This window comes from Pocillopora verrucosa, chromosome 7 (genome assembly GCF_036669915.1).
Source record: "Pocillopora verrucosa isolate sample1 chromosome 7, ASM3666991v2, whole genome shotgun sequence".
Lineage (NCBI taxonomy): Eukaryota > Metazoa > Cnidaria > Anthozoa > Scleractinia > Pocilloporidae > Pocillopora > Pocillopora verrucosa.
The window spans coordinates 11978152-11995265 of NC_089318.1; the positions used below are offsets into that span (position 1 = coordinate 11978152).

The 17114-nt window shown below is 37.1% G+C and overlaps 1 pseudogene; it reads left to right on the forward strand.

The window, feature by feature from the left end:
• Nucleotides 1-12915: 12915 nt before the first annotated feature.
• LOC131775790 (uncharacterized) lies at nt 12916-16772 on the forward strand (annotated as a pseudogene).
• The last annotated feature ends 342 nt before the right edge of the window (nt 16773-17114 follow it).

Genomic DNA, 17114 nt, shown 5'->3' on the forward strand with positions numbered 1-17114 from the left:
ATCTTTATTTCACACATAGATCAGATCATCACACTAATGAATTAATTAGCTACTCATCTAATTTGTATATAAGGAGGTATGTTCTTCATTGAATAAAGTTCTGTTTGACGAGCGCTTAGGCGCGAAACTCAGAGTAAAAGAGAATCGATGCGTCCTCTTTGATTCCTTCACTTATATATATATATATATATATATATATATATATATGTATTTATAAACTAATATCCATGACTTGAACTATTAATGCATTAAATGTAACCCTAGGAAATAAATTATCACATAAACTGTGGTGTTATACAAGGATTTCCGGCCCTAAGAAAAGCCGTAATAACACACGTGGAAAAATATCGTATTTTTTCACGTGTGTTGATATAGCAAATCAGCTGCTTACACGTCACTCGCCTTTGGCGCCACTCGGTCAGGTTGATGAAAACACTAAAAAAATCCGTATTGCTGACAGACAATGAGGTTCAAACATTCCTAGTAGAAAAACCGAAAGTTACATATTCAGTGGCTTTGGTGTTAGCATTTCTCTCGGCTGAAAATGAAAATCGACAACTGGAGGATTTGCTACTGGCCGATTTTGGCCGTTTAGCTGAAAGACTTCTTCTGTCGGTAAGGAAAAAGTCAATAAATGAGAATTTTGTAAATTGAAAATTACGATCATCGTTGTTTTTATAATCACGATTTAACGCATTTTTCCATCTTAAGAGTCAGCGCCAACGCACTCTACTCTTCTTTAAAAATTCAGTCTTGGGCAACGGAAAGGCCAACATATCATCAGAGTTCCTTAAATGATAATTGTTGGCCTAGCAATAGTCCCTGAAAATGTTCGAAAGCCTTGCAGGTGCCAAGTCACGGTCACGATGAATTCTACGTTCGCTTAGTAAACTCCAACCAAGATGACGTAAGGCTAACTCAGACTGTCCAGCCTCGCTTTTGTAACGCATAATTACCCTAGCACATCTTTCGGCTAGTACACTTGCTACTGAATCCCAAACCTCACAACAATAATCAAAATGAGGCATAATTAGTGCATTATGAACTTAAACAAGTACAGCTCGACTTCCAAAATATCTGAGCCGTTTTAAAGCACTAATTCATGCCATAATCCTAATAGTTATTTCTTCAACATGCTTGCTCCACGTAAGAGATTTATCAATGTGAACTCCAAGTATTTTGGTATATTTGACTCTTTTGACCGGATCTCTTCCAATGCATACATGTTGTTCTTAGAAAAGCTTAGTCAATCTTTGACGGGAAGCGATGAGGGTATATTCTGTCTTCGCAACATTAAAGGCCGAGCTTATTTGCCTGTGGTCATAATCTGATATTATCTCAGTCTTCATTAGGCCCTAAGTCGATTTCTTCGATACTTTTCTCGTCAAGCTAGTATCATCGACAAACATTCGAGGTGCGGTGTGTAAATCGCTAGTATAAACTAGAAAGAACAGTGGGCCCAAAATTCTCTATTTTCAAAGCGTAAATAGCACTTTTAGCTTTACGTAACGCAACATTCATTTAATTTCTGGACGACCCTGACTAACATCATCGTTTTTTAATTATAGCTAAGCACTTAAGACGATCACACCTCAGCATTTTATCCCTGATATCCTTAGACAACACGGAAGGCTGGGCCCATTTCGCACACATTTTTGACCTGACAGGGGTGTGTCTGTCGAACACTTCTAGGAACATAGTCTTCCAAAAGTTCCACATTGCACTCACATCAGCTTCGTGAAGAGATAGATGCGCCCAGGGTTAAGCTTGTAAGTCTTCGAGAAAAAGTTGACTGTTAAAGTTTTTGAAATTTCTAACTTCGATTTCCCTTTTCCATTGCACTTGGGTAAGCTATTTATCATGCGAACTGCATAAATTAGACTATGGTCAGTAAGGCCGACACGAAATACATCTGAATGTATTACCTTCCCAGGACAGGAAGTAATACATACTGTTACATCAAATGTATATATTTAAATTTTCGCGCGAAAAAGAACAGTTTGTTATTCAGTCTGTCGTCCTTTCATCGTTTCTTTGTGGCATTTCGTGTACTCCCTTTATCCAAACCGTCAGAAATCACTGGTTTCGAATAAATTGTATGGTACGAGTTACTGTCTGGAAATTTACCGGTGCATTCGCTACACATACATCCAAAAGTGACTCAGACCATTGCGTCATTCGTGTGGGCTTAGTTATTAATTGCGTAAGCTGATATACCTCGAAGATTCGCAACAAAGGCTTTGCGTCACTTATCAAGATTAGCTTGGTCTAATAAGTCGCAGTTGAGGTCACCAAGAATATAAGTTTCCTTGTTTTCATTATCTATTCGCCCAATCATACGCTCTAAACTATCATATATTTTTACAGCTGCAACGGGCGGCTGATAAATAAAATAAAAGGTCTACCATTCGGTTTTGTAACTTCGATGCAAGCAGCCTCGAGATTTTCCGGCATTAGGTCAGTTCTCTTTACAAACCTTATTGACTTTCTTATATAAGTGCATATCCCACCACCAGATCGCTTTCAATCATGGCGGACAACATCGTAACCCTTTACACAGACATCGGTATAATATTTGTGCAATTCATCAACGGTTACATCCCATGAAAACAGTACTCTATTTCTATCGAATCCTAAGGACGTAAAATGTGAAAATGCAGCAGGCACAAACCGTGACGCGTTCAAAATTACGGAGTTCTCCGAAGTCTGACCGTTCGCCGCCTTTGCAGTGTGGTCTCTTGTTGAGGCACAATAAAATTGATCTAGTCCCCTTTACTGGGAGTCAATTTTCTATTCCCCCCTCCATTTACTTAACAAATAAAGAAGTCTTGACTGTGCTCTGCTCTGTTGTAAATCACGCACTCAGCGGCTAGAGCACAGAAGAAGCATAGGGAAAATACGAGACGAAGTCTATTTCCCTAAAAAAGTTTTTTTCTCTCTCAAAAGGCAATTAGAAAACATGCTACTCAAAGTGTGTGTCTTATGAATGAACAACAACAGCCGTATTCACATGAAGATTGCTCGGGTTGGCAGTGCCGTAAACACACTTTACACACTTTATTTTTTTTTTCTTACAAAATAATTTAGATTATGTTGACCCGCAGATAGCAAATTTGCTATTCGAGGCGGGTCAATCGTCAACAAACATTATTTACAATATATAAAGAAAATTAAAAACTAAATAGTTAGATATTGTTAAATTATAAAGAGAAGCATAACTGGTAAATACATCAATAGTTGTTCAATAAAGTATAGAAGCAGATAAATTAGTACTGAAAGCAATCGGATCAATTTGTTTTAATTATGCAGTCCTTAGGTTTAGAGGAGATCTTTTCAACATCAAGATAAGAATCTTCATTATCTAGTATCTGAAATAAAGACGTTTTTATTTGTTTATTAAAGGAATGTTTTGATAACGTTTTGAATTCTTTTGGTATCTTATTCCAAATTTTGACACCAACACGCGAGAAAGCCTTTTTTTGTAGGTTAAGTCTAGAGTACTTTGTACTAAAGAGCTGCGATTTGGATGATCGAGTATTGTAGGTATGAATATGAGATGTTTTAGTAAATAGTTTCAAAATATTAATGGGAGCCCTCTGGTTGTGCACATCAAACATAAGTTTACTTACGGCTTCATAATATAGGAACGTAACAGGCAGAATTTTTGCTTTGGCAAATAAAGGGATGGCATGCTCTCTTCGATCGGTGAAATAGATTAAGCGCAAAACTCGCTTTTGAAGAACTAAAATCTTGTTTAAATAAGCATTTGACGCATTGCCCCAGGCAAGGAGTCCATAAGTTATATAAGGTAGAATTAATGAATTGTAAATATTTACAAGGACAGTAGAGGGAACGAAGTACCTCAGCTTTGCAATCATCCCTATTGTTTTACTTATTTTTACGATAACAGAGTCAACATGGTTTTTCCATGACAAATTTTGATCAATTAAAACGCCTAGATATTTGATATAACTTTTTTGCTCTAAACTAACTCTTCGGTTTGTCTCACAATCTAAAATACCTATTTGTGGAGAAAAATGCATTTTTTTCTGACGAGGACGAAAAATTAAGAAATTTGATTTTTTTGTCGGCGGTTGCGACTGATGTGGCCTTCCACTCAATGCATCGGAAAGAAAATCAGAGCAAGCTCTTAGTTGTTCACTCGAATGATGGACAATGTAATTTCTTAGGCTTGCTTCACTGTGATGACCGGAGATCGCCATGCTAAGGTAGCTACGATGGACCACAACATGATCGCATTCGCTCTGACACCATCAAGCTTTGTACAATTTTTAGCTATGCCGGTTTGGTTATTTTTTTTATCATTCCTTTTTTGTCCTGTTTTGTTTTTCAACACGAAATTATATGTAATGTACGAGAGTTAGCTGTGTTTGAGTTCTAACTCAGACAGTCCATCTAGTTTTCTCTTTGGTGATTTTCCTCTCTGCTCACGTTAAAATGAGCCCCCCCCCCCCCCCCCCATCACTAAGCGATATTAAATGACTGTTCCCTAGGCTAACGAAAGGTTCTTCAGCCTTCAGCTAAAAAGCAAGTCTTCAATCAGGAAAAAGGGCTTTTAATTTGGTGAAAAGGCTTCTCCTTTTGACTTGTAATTATGTGAAAAAAGCAACGAGACTAGTGAAGAGCAAAGTAAAATAACTTGAGAGAACACTCTTCAAATTTTTAATTCGTTACTAAAATAAAATTGGATATTTTGTTTCTTTCTGTTGTTCTTTCGCCCAGAAATTTAAAGACATTTCCTAAAACTATCAAATCTATTTTACAATGACAACAATCCTGCGTTCTTTGCACCGCAGCTTTCACTTCAGCTCCTCAAAGCTATCAAAGGCTTCAAATTTAGCGGAAAAGGTTATTGTTATCTTGAACTGATTGATTCTATTCATTGAAATGGTAAATCGTAGTCTTCAAAAAGTTCCATTTGGGCTTCAATTATTTTATTTTGGCCTAATGACCGATTCATCTATCTCAAATAAAATGTTTGTTTAGACATAGTGGTTAAAACAAGTTCCTTTCACAGTGAAAGGTTTTGGCAGATTGAACTCGTTTCTTCCAAAGAGACATTAAAGTGGCAAAAACAAGACAACAACTGATACACGTTTGCGACTATAGGTGTAGAAAATCGATCTGAGGAAGAATTGAAGACAAAGTTTACCATATCATTTCAAGAAATAATGAAAATGAGCCAAAATCGAAATGAGGATTGCTAATTTTTCTTCTCTGCTCTTGCAAGAGGCCGCCACAAAATGAGTTGTCCTGTAACTGGTCAGCTTTTGTCAAAACGGACCTACATTTTTATTTCGTTGCGACAAATGATACCAAGGTTCAACTAATTAAAAACTAATCGGCTTTGAAACTGTGGTGACTTCAAAGAAGGAAATTTCTAATGAGAGACCTTCTGTATCAATGCTGTATTTGAACATTTTCCATATATCTCCTAAGTTTAAAAAATTCAATCTTGATACAGAAGGGTAATACATGCGTTGTTAAAAATTCTCTAATTCTCTTAAAATTAGGCTGCAAATGTGTTTCATCGATCATAAAAAATCCTTCTCGCAAGCCTATACAATTTGATAACCCATTCAGCCTAACGATATCGGTTTTCGCATGATTGCCTTTCATGTTCAAACGGAAAGTGATACCTGGTTTGACAGCCACAGATTTTTGACTAATAGAGAATATATAGCCGAATATATACCTTTAAGGCAATTTGACACTCCCTCCCTTTCCAAACAGAAATTTTTAAATTGGAAAAAATAAGGCCATGAAGACATTTTGTTTCCGAAGGTTACATCATTTAATCTTGATGCGTATGGTTATCGCGCGCAATTAAGAAAAAGTTGTCTCTACGTTTGGTGGCAAGCATTTCGGCACACGACATAGTAATTTGCATTTAAAGATTTAGACCTCTCGGATTGATCTGCAAAGTTTGCTTTCATAAGATCCAAAATCTCTCGGAAATTTCAGCTGCTGTCCGGCAATGAAATCGCTGGAAGTGGCAACTGAAACAATTATTAAGTGGTTACTTAACACAACAAATAACCTTCGCCGTCTAGGCCACATTTCTTTCGTCACTATGTATTTCATTTGCTTACTCAAACCGAACTTCAACCTAAAACACATTTTACCAATAAATTAAATTAACAACCCACAAATTTTCTTCAAAGGGAAAAAAATTCACTGATCTTGTGGACCAAATTATAACGAGTTATGCCAGTTTTCTATCACATTCCCTGCCTACTGCGCCATAATCTGACAAAAAGGACGGAGTCAATTTTTAAGCATCTACATTTTCTGGAGCAAAAAAAAACACAGATTGAGAAATATCCTATCTCTTGATCAACATACACTCGGTGAAATATATTCCCAGACTTGATCTGCCAACAATATTTCTTAACCTAACGAACTCTTCCTCACAATCCATTTCTAACATTTGGAGATATAACCTTCGGCTATGTAACATATTTCAGGCGATTTCTCGCGTTTAATTTGGTGCATTCGGTAAAACTGAAGTACCACACAATGCATTATTGTCTACAAAGAAGAAATACTTTGATGGTGAGAGCTTTCATGGGTGAGGTGAACCTTTTAAAATATTCTTACCTTTGTTTCTCGTTAGACGCCTTTTCACGATGTTTTTTTTTTTTTTAGTATTCCCTTAGACTTTTAGCTCTTCCTTTATTTGGAAGAAGGTCGTGTGTTTTGGACAAAGTTTTCACGTTTCTTTTTTCACAGCTTCAAAGCTAGTGCGAATGATTAGTCATTTCATCTGTTGAAAACATGATTGTGGTCACCAGACCCGCTTCGCCCTTTTTTAAATGATTAGAATTACCTCGCTGAAATAAATTCATTACTCAGACCCTCAGTAATTAAAAAGAAAATTTTTTACTTTACTTTTAATTTTACTTTCAAAGTTAAGACTGTTGGAAATTTAAGCTCAAAAATTTGTTGTTCTTCCCCATATGGAGACATCATATTAACACTATCTTGACAAAGCAAATTATGAGAAAGTAATTATGTCAGTTTAGGGTTGCGAGACAAAGCCTCAAAAAAAAAAAATTTGAATCAAGATGGCTTAATTGGTTATGTCCTTTCATTTCAAAAGCCGGTCAGAAAATGTGGCGTCTTATGGTATTCCAGTCGTTAACGGTCCGATTTTTCCAAATCATTACTTTTGTTGCCTAAAGCAATACTAAAGCATTCCTTTTGTTCATAATTATTGTCAACAAAAGTCCACTGTCGGTTTTTAAATGAGTTAAATTACCTAGCTGAAACAAATTCATTACTTAGACCTAAATCATTTCGAAAAAAAAAATATATACTTTTCCTTTATTTTAATTTGACTTTGTGATTAGGACTGATGAAGATTTCAGCTGAAACAGTTGGTGTGATATTCTATCAGAGCACTTTCCACTTGATTCTTCCCCGCAGATATAGAGACATTGTGAGTCTTAACACCATCTCGACAAAACAAAATCATGAGAAAACAATTTTTTCAGTTAGAGGTTGCGAGACAAAGCCTCAAAAAACAGTTTAAATCAAGGTGGCTCCCTATAGAAATTCGGACGCTGCAATGCAAGTCTGCAAATAGAGTTTTTCTGTTATTTTTTTCTATCCGGTTTCTTCCAGTGATAACTGTATCGATTTTCTATCACGTGCATAGCAAGAGCACTAAAAATTTCGAAAATCGTAGAGTGGACGAACTCCAAAAAAGAAGAAAAACTCGTTTCAATTCAGATTCAAAATTGAAGGTCTGGATGGGGGGTTCAAATGTCTCTTATCACTTAAAATTTCGGTCATTTATCAGTTCTCATTTAGATTTAACGTCATTTGTCAGTTAATGACTCTATAATTAACTTGGTGAGTTACTTATTACTTCTGACCCTATTTTTTGGCTAAAAAAGCATATATAGCTTAAACTCGAACATTAAGTCGGAAATTGATACAATAGTAACTGCTTTTATCAATTCTGGAATGAAATCATTCCAGGATCTTCTAAGTGAATTTCAGTCTTTGTTAGAAGGGTGTTACGACTCCTCTGCACGCAAACTGCTGTTTGCCAGTGCGCAACATTGAAACGTTCCTTTTCGACCACTTAGCCGGTCAAAATGTTGGAAAGAAGATCGTCAGAAAGACAACAAACTGGTGAAGAGCTCTCTAGCACAATATATTGGTTTTTATGTTTTGTTTTACATTGCGTCGATTGCGATTGGCTCCGATGAAATGACTGGAGGGAAAGTTCTTTTGTCTCCTTTTCGATAAGGTTATTAGAGATATCTGTTAGCGTGCCTTAAAGATTCAAGCGAAAATGGGCGCGAACTGGCCACCTGGACCTAGAAGCCGTAATTGGGGTAATATCTTCATCCTCCCGGTCAGGAAAGTCGTTTTCTGGGTCTGTGTCATGTTCGTCTGCATATGTCCGCAACTGCCACTTGAACGATACAGTCGTCAACAAATGTGACATTTGTCACATTCCCACTTTCCGAAGTAGCTTGAACGGCTCCTTTGACGCTGCTGAGCCTTTCTGGCTGATCTCCAGAGTTAAAATCGTTCCCTAGTCCCGTCAACAAGTCCACTTTGGTTGAATCTTGTTGCTTCGTGTAGACGGCCGCCGTTATTCGATAACATCCAAATTCGGCATTAAGACATTAGATTCTGTTGGGTAAAAACGAATAAAAAACACGACATTTTTCGCTTCATCTTCAGGTCGCTGGGTGTACTACAAATAAACATCAATGGAAACTCGATGGTTTTCAACGCTAGTGTCATTAGTAAGTTGAATGGGAGTAGGCTGTCCTTGATAGCACCTGCAGACTCACAATGCCTAACATGGCTTGTTGTATTCATCGCTGAATTTCTGGCCATAGCCCTCCTTAATATCACCACCATTATTGTGTTTGTAAAGAAACGCCAGCTACTACGCCGAAGCACATACTTGATCTTCCATCTGTCGGTAGTCGATCTTTTGTTCGGGGCAGTCGCCAGCCCTGTATGGATCGCAAAAGATATGAGTTTACACTGTTACGAAAGAAAGAGCAGGTTGCCTTATTGGTTCTCCAATATATCATCTGAATTACCGATTGTCCCATATCTTAACCTCCTTTTCGTTTCACTGGAGCGAGCACACGCCACATTTTGTCCATTCAGGCATCGCTTTATCAAGAAATGGGTTTTTGCTGTTATAATCATTGTCATCTGGACAATATACGGTGGCATCCTTGTCAGGAAAGTGTTTAAAACGGACGATACCTTTAACTTTGCTTGGAGTGCAGGTCGCTTTTTTCCTCTGTGTGTTGTCTGTATTTCTTATGTCAGTATATTCATCAAAATCCGCTGCAGTCGTCATCCTCAACGATGTGGTGCAGTCGGCCAGCGGGAAAGGAAACTGACCAAAACCTTGATCCTTGTCACTCTCGGATCTTTATTAACCTGCTTGCCAATGGCCATCTACTGCCACCTTTCGAATTTTCAAACTCAGTTCAACATATCTGAGCATTTTCATTTTCATCCCTACATGATATTGCTACCAGCCTACTTCGCTGGCTCGCTAAGTAATCCAATACTCTACACCTTGCGGATCCAAGCAGTAAGAGCGGGCTTACACAACTGTTCTGCAGGACTCCACATGGTCAGTGAAATCCACTCAACGGTCACTTCAAAACCTCCCTGAGTTCAATCTTTCGGGATTTGAAGCGGTGTCCAGGCTATTTCAGATCACAATCAGATTTAGGCTGCTTTGCATTTTCTGTGGTATTTTAAGTGAAACAATACTTTAACAGGACAGAGGCAGAAGGTAAATATTCTCGATATCGATTACTGTTACGCAGTTTTTGCAATTAGGATATGAAGTCATCACTGCCGTTTATTGAGCTGCGTGTCAAACGGGAAGCATTATTTCGACACCATGATCAAAGTTCGCTACAGACTGTGTTTTAGCCTTTATTACCATGAAGAAGAGAATAGCTGAGTACATTTTCTCATGCAGATTCGCTGCTAAATTTTCATCAAGTGCTAAGAAGACCCTCAGCTAAGCAGACAACACTTAGGAAACGCAAATAATCATTATTTTCCCAATACTCTTGAGAAAGGAAGTATCCGATTGTTTAACTTAGCTGGTGAAGGTGTTATATTTAATTTCTTTAGGTTGAGTTGTAAATCACACCATTATCAACAAGAGTTACAAAGTAAAACGTTAGTATGGTTCTTAGCAGGACAGAGCCTCTGCTTTAAAAAAACTTAACTTAAACAAGGGATGCTGATTGGCAATGTTCGCATCAACTTGCTTTCTATTCATTTTTTCGACAAAATAAATTTCCAAAACATTTCCATTACATTTCAACAACTTTGCTATCTAACGCCTTAAAGTGGTACATTTTTATCGAGCCATCAGGATAAATATAGTCCTGGTTACGGTAATCTATCTGCAGTAAAACTTGCTTTTCTGAGTATTAGTCCAACAAATTTTAACTTTGCCGAGCAAATTTTTAAAAACTTAAACTTGAATTTAAATGAATCTCGCCGTTTTATTCGAGTGATCCACGAACTTGACATTACATGACACTAATTTATTTTGCCGCGGGCTGCAAACACTCACTGAAGCAAAGAACTCGAGATACGTGACCCGCAAATAGTTTAATGCTGACGTTTAGAAAGTTAGCCCTTCGTCAAAGCAAATTGACTTTGAAACTCCTCATGGAGGCCAATTATATTATGAACTCGTTTGACAAACCAAAATGTGTTTGATGGATAATGCAAAATGTTCCGACGGAGTGATATTTTGGTCATATAATGAATCATTTATTAACCAAGCCTTTTCGTGAAAATAACTGTGTATTGGCTTAGGTAGATTCGCTATTTAGTGCTCGTCAAGCGCTAAGAACAACTCAAGCTAGACAGACTACACTGTGCAAACGCAAGTAATTGTATTTTCCTAGCACTTTTGATACAGGAAGTCTCCGGTTGTTGTAATTTATATGATGTCTAAAGAGCTGTATTTCATTTTCTTATACTGTGTTGTGAATCTCACCAGTTAAATATCACCATGATTATCAATTTTTGTTACGATGTAAAACGTTTGTATATCGAGAACCGGGACAATCATGGCTTTAAAAAGGCTGCTTGTTGGCCGGGCCAACTTGATTTATAGATTGATTTCATCGACGATAACAAGCGAAATCACAACGGTTGGCTGTACAGACCATTACTGATTACAGTGAATAGTGAGCCGGTTGCACAAGACCCATGATGATAGCTCTTGTTAACTTGCTCAGTTTTCTATCTTCGATTAGGTTAATAAGTCTGATCAAAAATAAATAAAAAACTGAGGACATTGCATGTAGGATGTGATTGTAAACTTGCCTGCTTAGAAGCATTAGGCAGGTTGTTTGAAGATGTTTTGTACTCTACCTGTAAGGTGAAAAATAGTTTCCTCTCATGTAAAAGTATACCACTGTACCTACAAATTAGTTACATGATTAACGTAAATGCCACGAACGAATTTCACGTGCAAATGTCATTGTGCCGCAAGGGGTTACATGCACTGTTTTAAATGCTAATCTGCAGAAGAAACAGTTATGTTGAAAGTAGTTTGTCGAAGAGAGCAGAAGGGCAAGTTTATCCTCGAATTTTACGCAAGGAAGCAGACGTAAGTTATAATTTTTTCGTATTAATGGTTTTTTTTTGTCATTTACGATACTTTGATCTGCTAATTGTTTTTTTTTCTGTGAGTTTTGAAAGCATAATTTTGTACCTTGTAAGTGGCAAACCACATCAACCGTAAACCGTCTCATCGTTACGAGTCTACTGAAGTCTGTTCAAAACCAAGCTTAAGTAAATAAAAGTTTATGATGTTTTATCGCACCTGCATCTGAAGTATCTATGTCAATTTGGCTCCATCATTTAAAAATCTCTTTAACAATTTACTGCGTACTGCGTTTTGAAATTCCAAAGAGTAACCTTACTGTGCAAAACTTGTATTCAAATTTGCTAAATAATTCGACTACAGACGCGACCATTTAATTAAAAAAAAAGACTTCAACCTTTTTAAAAATTACTGGCTTACAGTCAATAAATGTCTGTTAACAGGTGTATAAGTGAAGTAAGACCTCACAAACCGTGTCGGTTACCAATAAAGTTCACATTCCAGAGTTAGTTCGGAAGGTGAGGATCGCTTGTTTGACACACTTCGAATTTTTTTCCTATTAAAATGCTGTAGGGTAAAAGGCTATTATGTTTCTCAAATCGCGTCAGATAGCGAACGCACAATTCAGGGAAATCGAATTGATTTGTCAGATAGTCACAGAATTTGATGAAGGAAACGTTGCTTTTTATAGACTATTTTAGAAAGATGTATGTCTAATTAAGGAGCAACTTGTTAGGATTTTGTCTAATATCGATTTCGTAGAAAATTTCACCATTTCAACAATAACATGGACAATGAAACTCGGTTTACTTTCCATAACCAGTAAGCTCATTCCTCTCCGGAGAAAAATCCACATCGAAAACGACTTCTTCGTTTTTCCATTAGAGAGAAATGCACTCTGTAACGAATGAATACCAAAACTATCTCAAACACTTTGACATGCGTTTCAAGTGCTAGATCGATAAAACTGGCAGATCTTTTTGCCTTATCTATTTTTACACTATATTGTACATTTTATAACTTTTTATGCGTAATTTGACGTTGTTTCACTCGGGTATTTTCATTCTAGCTCAGTAATAAGAGCTATTAATGACCTGCGATCATGTATCACCAAGATCGAGTGCTAAAAGGTGATCTATGTAGACTTTCTTCAAGGAACCAAGGAGAAAGGGAGAGGACCCTGGGAACAAGGTTGGCTTCGGCGTGGCTGAAGAAAAAGGCCTGGTTACAATTTCCAAAAGCGCCGTGGTGAACATTTGGTAAAGAGCTACAAGGAAAGTAGCGAAAAATTTATTTGTTAAGGCTATAGAAGACGCGGAATTAACGTTTCTTCCCATCAATATGGATCCAGGAGCTTTAGAGGTACCAGTATGGAGTAACTTTCAATGGTTTCCATCAGGTTTCCATCAGTTTCAACTTGTGGTGCAACAGAATTGTCAACCCAGGTGGCTCTTGACACGGCTCCGGCTGTTATGGCTTCTCCACTGGCTATGAGAGCTGGAATAAGAGCAGCTAATGGTATAAGAACCCCTTTTAATCTTTGGGCTAGCTTTGTTACATCAATGGGTTAGTTTTCTCTTTGTTTGATCTTGATGTGCACAAGAGAATGAATTTGGCTACAGTGATTACCTCTTTAGTTTTTTCCCTTTTATGGTTGTCATGATTTCACTCCACGCAGCACCTGTCATGATGGCTTTACTTCCAGCAATCAAGAGTGGAATATACCCTGTTTTGGGGAATGGAACCCATTTTTGTCTTTTGGTTTTGTGTCTGCGATGTCTGTCAATAGTGCATAAGGGAATGGTAAATTTAAATGGGTTCTCACACCCATCTCTTCATATAGATTAGTCAGTCATATTTCAACTACAACAACAAAAAGTTATTTTTACCTGGGTCTTTATTAGGAGCCGGGTCCCGGGTACCGGCACCCGTTTACTTTGAACAAAGTACCAGGCTACTTAAAGTACGAAATGAAAAAAAGGAAATCGTTATGAAAAAAATTATCAACCTCAACTAAATATTAACTCTTCCCTGTAAGTTTGAAACATTTTTTCTGCACTTATTTATCAATTACTTGCCATCACATTGTAGAAATAAAATTTACCCTGACGAGAAGGCTCTGCGCGTTAAGAGGGACCTTAATCAAACCACGACGGCGACGGCAATGAGGACATGGAAAAACGAAAGATATAATGGGCAGAACAATAGCTCAGCACGTGCGTTTGTACATTTCTGAGCTCTGAGCAACTCTTACGCATCTTTCGTGCTCTCCAAAATTCCCACGTTCATTCATGCTTCATATCTTGATGGACGCACAGTGACGTACGAACCAATTGTTTTATAACATTTTCAACCCGATGGTTTGCGAAACGGGTAAGACACCAGCAGTGCTTGTTCTTTGTTTTCTTTTCCTTTTCGTTCTTTTTGGGGAGTTAAAAACTCCATTCCCAAAGAATAAGTAGGCAGTTCTTCCTCATCAGCTGGCTCACAACTTTCCATGTTTACCTTAAATTGCCGCCCATTATATCTTTCGTTTTTCCATGTCCTCGTTGCCGTCGCGGTTTGCTTAAGGTCCCTTTTATCACACAGCGCCTTTCTCGTCAGAGTAAATTTTATTTCCACAATGTGATGGCAAGTAATTGATAAATAAGTGCAGAAAAAAGGTTTTAAACTTACAGGGAAGAGTTAATATTTAGTTGAGGTTGATAATTTTTTTCATGACGATTTCCTTTTTTTCGTTTCGTACTTTAGGTTTTGTAAAAAATTGTTTTCAGCAAGGGCTGATTGTGTATCAGACTCCTGTGTTCCATCAATACTTGTTTTAAATGTTTAACTGCTGGGTAGTATATGGTGACAAAAGGAATTGACGTAAATGATTACGGCTCTGACTCTGAGTTTTCATAAACTACAAAAAGTGTTGTCAGTTTCACTCTTTATCAGTTTATAAGTTAAAGATAACTTGTAACTGTAAGAAGAAAGGAAGTTCTGACAACAACAGCAGTGTTTTGATGTAGCTATAATTGTGTAGTGAAATAAACAAATTCTCCCAGAGTACCATTTTTTTTTTTACTATAATTAGTATGCGTCACTCCAGGAAGATTTATTTATCAAATTGCAGAAGAATGCGTTTCTGGGAGACTTAAGTTTTTAAAAGTTTGCCCCAGATCCCCCTAGAGGTTTGGGTCTTCGGCCCTCAATTTTACAGTGTACCTACCTATTCACAAGGCAGTGCCCTTCTACTTCAAGGGTAAATGAAAACCCTGTTTTACCAAAAAAATCCTTGTTACAAGTTGGAGGTCTACTCTCCCTAGTGGAAAGTTCCCATGATGATGTTGTTTTCACATTGAAGGAGGTGTTGTTTCCTCTGGTTCAAAAGTATATCTTTGATGAATTCTAAGGATCTTTCAATCTACAATAATACAACATGATCCCATATCTCTAGACAAAAGATTCTAAGTCATATGAATTTTACACACGTACATAGAATTTAAAATGCTTTGATAGGTTGCAAAATATATGTCACTGGCAAAAATGGTCATTCTAAAGTGATTTTCTTTGTATCATTATGATATTACCTTGGAATGATTAAAGTACCTTGTGACTTCTACTCAGATGGTTCACATGGCAGCATGCTATCTATGAATCATGAAATCTTGCTTACCTCTTTAAGTACTGAAAATAGCATCATGAACTCCAATCCATTCAATGACTGTTATCTGAATTTTTTTTTCTTTTTAGGAAATGAATAACTAAAACCAGAGTAATCTTTTCCTTCATACTCCTAACTTTGAACTTGGAAAAAGTATAAGTATAAGAGTATAAGATAAATGTGAAATTTGAAATGAATGTCCTCTTCTGCCTGGTAGAATACAGGGTCTGAATCTTTCAGAATGTTGCCAAAAATATTGGTAATAAATCCTCAAAGAAAAGCCATACTTGACATACTTGTGATAATTTCCCTATTTCAATGGGTATTGTTTGATGTGAATGGTGGTAATTTTTTTGTTTGAACCTTGTGGCCTTTGTTGCTTAGCATGTAAACTTTTGTGTCATTCTTAATTAACTTTTGTACTTAAATGTGAGACTCTGCATTAGTGTATGATCAAAAAATAACCACATAAATTGATATTTTTTCTTGTGTCCATGTAAACCTCCTGGACAAATTACTTTAGTTGCGGAATTGGTTATTGTTGTAACAAGTTAATCAAAGTTTATAATTGTTGTTTGTTTTGAGACGCGAATTACTTTTCAATTAATAGAAGGCGGCCAGAGACCTTACATATGAATAAATGTGTACAGGATGTTTTTATTTGAGTTGGTGTAAGCAATATATGTTTTCAAGGAACAGGTATGAATGAGCCTTAATGAGCTTGTGCTCTTTTGCAAATAATTAAATACTTACTGTCTAATTTCTGTTGAAGGTTATAATCATTTGATATTGCTTCAAAAACTTTTGCCCGACAGATAATACATGGGATGATAACAGAACAGAGCCAGGATACAAATATGGAGCCAATAGCTACTCAGCTAGAGGAAAATCAGGCTGCATGGGCAGATGATGAGCTGCAGGAAAGCATTAGGATGCAGGCTACTGAGTTGGCTCAGTTGCATGTGGATGGGGCACAGGCATAGAAGTTGATGCAGGTGTCTTAGACAGCTCAGGGAGAAGAGGTGATGCAGGTGATTGAGGGGGTTCAGGCAGAAAAGGTGATGCAGGTGGCTGAGGTGGTTCTGGCAGAGGTAATGGAAGTTGCAGATGAGGGGGTGCTGGTAAAGGAAGTGGCCATATGGGTGGGGATGTGTAGAGGGGAAAAATGACACAGCAGGCACAGGATCTAGAGTTGCCTGAATTAGGTACATCTAAACTAATACTTTCCATTTTTAGACAACTGAAAAAAGCAAAAACTACTTCATGTGAGCTTGCAAGGTCATGAGAAAAGAACTAAAAGCCAAGGTGACCAGGCTGAAGAACAAACTTGCCACCAACTAAGAGCAGTTGGATCAAACCTTAAAGGAAATTAAAGAGCAAAATTGCCTCCCTATGATTAACATGGGTAAGACTGCCATTTTGGCACACAACACCTGTTCTGTTAAAGGTGTGAAAATGATATAGGGTATGTGACTTTAATCTACTAAGAACCTGAATCTTGCACACTATACTAATGGTGTAACAATTCATATTCCTTGCAATTCGATTGGATTTTGATTATTAACTTTTGATTTCAATTATTTCAATCGGTTTAGGCAAAATATTAATGTTTTTTTTAATTCTTATGGCATGATACACAATGTAAACAACATATAACCCTAAACCCTCAATTTGAGAAGAAAAGTCAAAGACAGACCAGCATTGACTCTCCACATGGCTTTTGTGGTTGCATTGCATTATTACTTTGATTGCATTATTACTTTTAATTTAACTACAGTGGTATTTCCCTTCAACTCTTTCAGGCTA